Here is a 6,731-nt window from a genome sequence, read left to right as displayed (position 1 = left end):
ACATTCTTTTATCATAGTTTGTATTTAGTGGTGAAATTACCATTTTACCCTATACATGTGTTCATAATTACCTGAACTCGGTAACAAAATGGTGAAGGAATATGGAAGCTTCAAGTCTAGCCAAATCATGGCCAGGACATAGCCTTAGTCCTCCTCCAAATGGAGTGAAGCAAGTGTTGCTACCACTACTCATATCTCTATCCTGTTCATCACAAAATATTCAAATTTTCATAAGGTTAATGTACTAATATAGTACAACTTAAACAACACAATATTGTATTATTACACCAAATGCATGTTTATAATATTAATAATTAGCTAGTTACCTGCCACCTCCAAGGGTTAAACTGCAAAGGTGACTCATGGTGATTATCATCAAGATGGACTGATCTAAAATGAGTCAACACACACCATCCTTTTGGTATAAGGTATCCTTTGATCTCCACATCCTTCATAGCCTTTCTAATCACTCCCATTATTAAATTTCCTAGTCTTAGAGTTTCTGTGATCACCTGTTTAGTGTTATTAATATTATAAGTAATTAGCGTACATTGTCGATTTAGGTAAATTGTGGACATGGAGCGAGTCAAGTTTAACGTACATTTTGTGTGAACGGTAACTATAGGTAATCATCCCAAGACAACGGATCTTCGAGGCCTTTTTTACGTCTTTTCAACTCCAAATTTTCCTCCTAATGATCATCATCAAATAGTGAATTATAGTGGGAAAAATGATTATAAGAGTGAATCATTACAGGTATTAAAGGTGGATAAAATACTATGCGCGCAACTGTTAATTGTGCATGAACCAAACTAATGAATTTCGATTACTTAATAACAAAGTATATGTGATCTCTTTTGCTATTTGTAATAAATTATGATTTATATAAACACTTATACTAAATATGTATCACACTTATAAGTGTGTTAAAGTAGCTTAACTTTATAGTTCTATGAAAATAATAAGACATATCCGTACTTAAGTGTTTGAAAACATAAAAGTTTGCATAAATTATGTGCCAATAAAGATTGTAAAAAGTTTCACACTTAAAAGTGCCAAGTGCTTATATAGTTATATTACAAAGTTTGACTTCTAGCTAATTTCTTCACAAATATAACTTGTTTATCTTGGTAACTTGCCCACATATATATATCTGTCTCTATTTCATAATTTTAAACAGTTTTAAGTGTATAGATGTATTTGAAATGACATAGTATAACATATATGCAATTAAGTACCTTAAGTTGATGGAGAGCTTTTGGACAATCCGATAAATATTTGATGGCTAAAGTTATAAGTAACGGGACAGAGTCCTCTCCAGGAATCATCAAATCAATCATATTATCAGATATTAATTCATCCGTTAGCTTTTCGCTCTTATCGTTGAGTAACACATCGGCCACATCTTTTGAATCTTGTGAAATAGAACCATTATTTATTCTGTTCTCCCGAATAATTTGAATGACTAATTTCACCATCTTTTTCTTAGCTTCTAACGAGCGATAAAGTTGTGTTCCAGGTAATTTTATGGGTAATGACATGAGTCCCGCAATGAATTTTTGAAATTGAATCTTTAAAAACTCCATCTCTTCACCGGGATCTAAACCGATCAAAGCTTTGGCCAGTACTTGAAATGCAATCTAAGAATGATCAAGAGAATCACACGAATAAGCCGATATACGTGAACTTTTAATAGTACAAACATTTACACTTTAGTGCATGCATATTATGAATATAACAACAGTAGAAACTCGAAAATTCTAATAGCGACATGTAAAAGAGGTAGGGAACATATGATTAATAACATGGACCATATGTTGGTGATATTTGTAGACAAAATAATTAAATTTTAATGATTATGTAGCCAATTACTAGGGTTGTAATTGCTTTATACCATAAAAGTGGAGAAAAATCAAAAGTTACATTTACTTTTGTAACTTGCTATTTGCTTAACTCCTTTTCCCCACACTTAAGACACCCAAACAAACTACTTTTTGGTTTTGTGATTTTGTTTTCTTCTTCTTACAAATGGCCAAAATAGTTAAAAATCAACACCTTTCGTTTACATTGTAAATGAAGAGAACTTAAATTTGAAATTTCATTGGGAAATATAAAGAATTAATTTAAGTTCTAGTTCTATATCTAATCAACCAAACCAACTAAAAATCACTATTATTATCTGGGTTCAAGTCTCACGGACAACAAAAACTAAAAAACAATTTGTCGTTAAAAAAACAAAGGATTACTAACGGATTTTACAAAATCCAAAGAAAATGAAAATTTAAATAAGTATGATCATCAATGGAATGGAATGAAATATAATATTCTTTTTTCAAAGCAAAAGATCATAATAATTAAGCATGGTCAAATGAAGCAACTTGCTTTAGGTTTATTATATACAAAAGTTATATTATGCATAATAAGAAAAACCTGTAAGGAGTTCGGCAAGCTTTTATAATTAGGTTATGTATATTATATATAGGCATAAAGACTTAAATTGCGGGGTGATCATAATATTAGTAATAATTGTTAAAATCAAGTATTTAATGTGATGTTTCTTAAGAACTAGTGAAGTAATCATTGATTTAAATCATCATATTAATTTGATGCAAGAAAAACCAAATAAATTTGCCAAAAACAATTTATAAACAATTTCTTAATTTTCAACTAGAAAATATAATAAAAGAACATCATGATACACACTTACACATACTAATTAAAATCATATTTGTTGAAATAAAAAAATTAAATTAGCCAAAAACAATTTATACACACACCTTTGTTTCAAAATAAAAAGATGTTTACAGAAATGTATGATACACTTATAATGTTAGTTAAAAATAATACAATCAAAACATAATAAGAAGAAATAAAAGAGAAAAACAAATATGTTTGTTGGATAGAATAGATATTGTTGTGAAGATAATTAACTATCTTAATGTATAATAATATTATTAGAGAGAAAGAGAGCATACATGTTTAGTTTCATCTTGAATGTAAATAACACGACCTTCTTTCCAATTATCCATAGATTGCAAAAGTAGTTTTCTCATACTAAAAGTAACTTGAGCTTTAAGATATGGAGACTTGAAGAAAGAACCAATAAGTCCATGAATTCTCCGGTGTAAACTTCCGTTTATTCGCAATATCGACGACTCCCCCATCAACTCTGTCAACGATTTTGGATACGACGGCACGAAAGCGTTGGCATCGCTTTGTAATATTATTTTACTTACTTTTGCATCAGTTGATATGATCGTTGAACTACCAAATAAATGTGACTTGAACACCTTCCCATACCTATCCAAAAACAAAAATAATATTAATAATAATATTAATAATAAACCAAGTTTTCAAATTTAAGCCGCTATTCAAAAAGGGCTAGCAGAAGTAGCAGCGTAGCTTGCTGTCTGTTTTCCTTCAGACGTAAATATAGTAAACACTACTTGTTTAAATGTAATTCTGTTAGAGAAAAATATTCAAATACTAACAAGAGACGGCGTTTATCCATGAACGATTGAGGACGATCAGTGTAACCACACGCGATGAAATCTAGGGTTTCGCCGATGAAAGGCCAACCCATGGTTCCCAAGAGAATTCTCTTACTTGGTGATGATAATTTGCATGGACGACGACGGCGTTTGTTTATGAAGACAAATGAGACGAGAGCGGCCACGACCGCATAGAAGATGGTGGTGGTGGTGGTTGAGAGGAGGAACGAGGTGAATATGGAGTCCATGAATGGTGGTTTAGGGTGGCATGTGAGTGATACACTTGTAGTTGTGAGTGTTAGTAATAATATTATTGGTGGTGGTGGTGAAATGAAAATGTGGACGTACGTGGGTACACGCGTGCTTTAGTTACGAGTCATCACATAATACCTTGATAAAGTCTTGTTGAACAAAAGCAAAAGTAACATCTAAGTTTTTGCTTATTTTTTATTGTATGATGTATGATATATATTGATAAAATGATAATATAGATGTTTGCTAGAAATTGCCATATTGGTTTTTGTTTAGTGGAGGAATTGTTTATACTCGATATTAGTTTTGGGGAGGATTTTTAATATGGTTAACTAATTAATCAACAAATTATTAAAAGTTTCATTATGTGAAACAAGCTAGCTTAAGAGCAAAACATAAGAAGAATGTATATAGAAAGAAAATGCTTAGTAACCTTTTGTTTGCTACGCATTTGTGACAAACATAGAAATACCTCATATTCTCACTTTATCAAAAATCATTTACTACGTCGGAAATTTCTACACTTTCCCATGTCATTTTCTTAATTACAATCGTTGCTAATTTGTAGCAAATTTGTTCCACATTTAGGTCCCTTTTTCGTGACAAATGCGTTGCAAATGTGTTATGACACATACTAGTGTGTCTAGGGCTGTCAATTTATGACACAGACCTATTAACACGACACATGTTTTAACAGGTTTGGATTGGGCTTAACATGTTTCGTGTTTTAAACAGGTCCACCTTTGTGTCCTAACAAGTTAAAGACTTGTTAACCTGTTAGTAACCAATGTAGATTTTTAATTTAAAAAATAAACATATATACATTTTTAAAGTCCTAAACCTAAAGACATATTTATATACGACATTTCACTCATGTCCGTTAAAACCCACTATTATATTTTTAATGGATGTTACGATTTGCTTCTATGGTTTTTTGTTTCAAGTATGTTATGTATTTATGGTTTTTGTTTCAAAAATGTTTTGAATTATGTATTAATTAAGACTTTTATGTTATTAAAAATTTTGTTTCATTACACATGTATTATTCATTGTATGTTTAAGGAGGTCCCTTAACAGGTTAACCTGTTACTAAACAAGTTCGGGTTTCAAAAAAATGGCACGATTAGTTATTGTGCCATGTTCATGTTTATTACAACATATCATTGTATCTTATCGTATTGTGTCCGACATGTTATGACAGCCCTAAGTGTGTAAAAAAATTTCCTAGCAATTTCATCAGTTTTCTGGTAGAATTAAAGATTTGTTAAAAAAAATAAAGCTCTATAACGACCAAAATACTTTATAAAAGTTTTATTTACAAAGAAAGGAAAAATTAGATTCACTTAGAAGAGTTATTTATTTATTTACTTATAATACTAGCTAATAAGCTCTACATAAGTTTCTCGATAACTAATTCTTACGATTAACAGAAAAAAGTCTTTAAAATAAAAATGATTTTACTTGATTTATTTATTAATAGAATATTAATAAGCTCTACATAAGTTTCTCGATAACTTAATCTTACTAATAAGCTATGCAGTTTGCGACACACTGTTTTGTCACATATGCGTAGTAAATTGTTGTTTGTTACGCATTTGTGACAAACATAGATAGACCTTAAATTACTAAATGTATTTTTATTTTTAAAGCAAGCAATTTGAATATCTTTTTCCAATAGACATAAAATAAATGCCAAGAATCTATCTGTGTCAAGATTCAATGTTATCACACAAACGAATAAATAAAAAACTCTTCGGTCACGTCAATGATTTGCATTCTAGTTATTTTATTTCGTTTATATTAAATAAAGTTGCTAATCTTTGAATACTAATTAAAAGTACTTTAAATTTGAGTTGAAGAGGATGAAGAACGCCGCATGGCCATGAATCCATGATTATGGGTTTATATTATTTATCGTCTTTTCCTAGTTAGAGTAGTTTTCTGACTTTATGATGTTCTTATTTTTTGTATGGGTCTTATTTTAAGTTTCCAGGTTTACTTTATATTACATCTATAATTAGTTTCAATAAGTTATGGCTTTTGTTAATTTTTTTAAACCTTATTTTATTCTCAAGGGCTTATTTGGTGTTCGACTTTAATTTCAAGTCGGCGTCCATTTGGTCCACTGGTGGATAAGAAACTAGTGGATAAGACTCTATGACCCTTGTGGTCACGAGTTCGAATCTCACTTTCACTACAAAAAATCTTGTTGTCATTAACATAGATGTCATTGGGCTTCAGGTATAGACAGTCAAGGGGTTTTACAAGTTGTTGGTTTCTTTCTGGAACAGGTTGGCGCCATCGTCGAACGTCAAACTAACGAACGACTGAAATCTCGCCTGAGGTATGGACCAGTGGCGGAGCCACATGTTGACCACCGGGTTCGACCGAACCCGGTCATTTTCGGTTTTACATGTAACCTATAGTATCGAATTAACGAGCGAACCCATTATATTTCAGCGAGCGAACCCGGTTTCATTTCAAAATAAAAGGTTCGAACCCATGGATTATAAAAAATTTAGTTATTTTTTTTTTGGAAATGAATACCTTCTTTATAAAATATAAAAAGCTTTAAAAAACTATAAAAATTACTAACAAACATCCTAAATGGACACATAATTACTCGTATATAGATTCTAAAAAGATGCTCAATGTTATTCATAGAATCAGTCAGTAAGCCAAATCAATTAACATTTTTAAACATAATCGGATGGGTGGTGATTTAAGTAATCGGATGGGTGACGATTATATGATGCTTGCATTTTGTTATATTGAAAATAAGTTCTTTTTTGAAGTCACAATTGAATATGTTATGAATCGTTTTCAAAACATGAAAACGCGTATGGAACAATTATAATATGTTATATCTTTTTTATATAATATGACTTTGTATTTTATTAAATGTTGTCGATTAACTTTTGTTATATTAATAATATTGCATTTATTTATCTTACCGAACAATCGACTTGACCCGACCCGATACATCTG

General features: G+C 30.6%; 1 pseudogene across 1 annotated transcript; it reads right to left on the bottom strand.

The window, feature by feature from the left end:
* On the bottom strand, positions 1-3,755 carry LOC143610480 (cytochrome P450 90D2-like; annotated as a pseudogene). The gene is made up of 6 exons (XR_013149596.1): positions 3,492-3,755; positions 2,976-3,300; positions 1,239-1,640; positions 602-691; positions 327-512; positions 1-202 (listed from the first exon to the last, which is right to left on the bottom strand). The product of XR_013149596.1 is annotated as a cytochrome P450 90D2-like (transcript).
* Positions 3,756-6,731: the final 2,976 nt, after the last annotated feature.

This window comes from Bidens hawaiensis, unplaced genomic scaffold (genome assembly GCF_021521415.1).
Source record: "Bidens hawaiensis isolate Kalapana, Puna unplaced genomic scaffold, B.hawaiensis_p1.1 tig00026422_1, whole genome shotgun sequence".
In the NCBI taxonomy this organism is placed as follows: Eukaryota; Viridiplantae; Streptophyta; class Magnoliopsida; order Asterales; family Asteraceae; genus Bidens; species Bidens hawaiensis.
The sequence above is the reverse complement of the archived record's forward strand: the minus strand, read 5'-3'. Positions and strand labels throughout refer to the sequence as shown.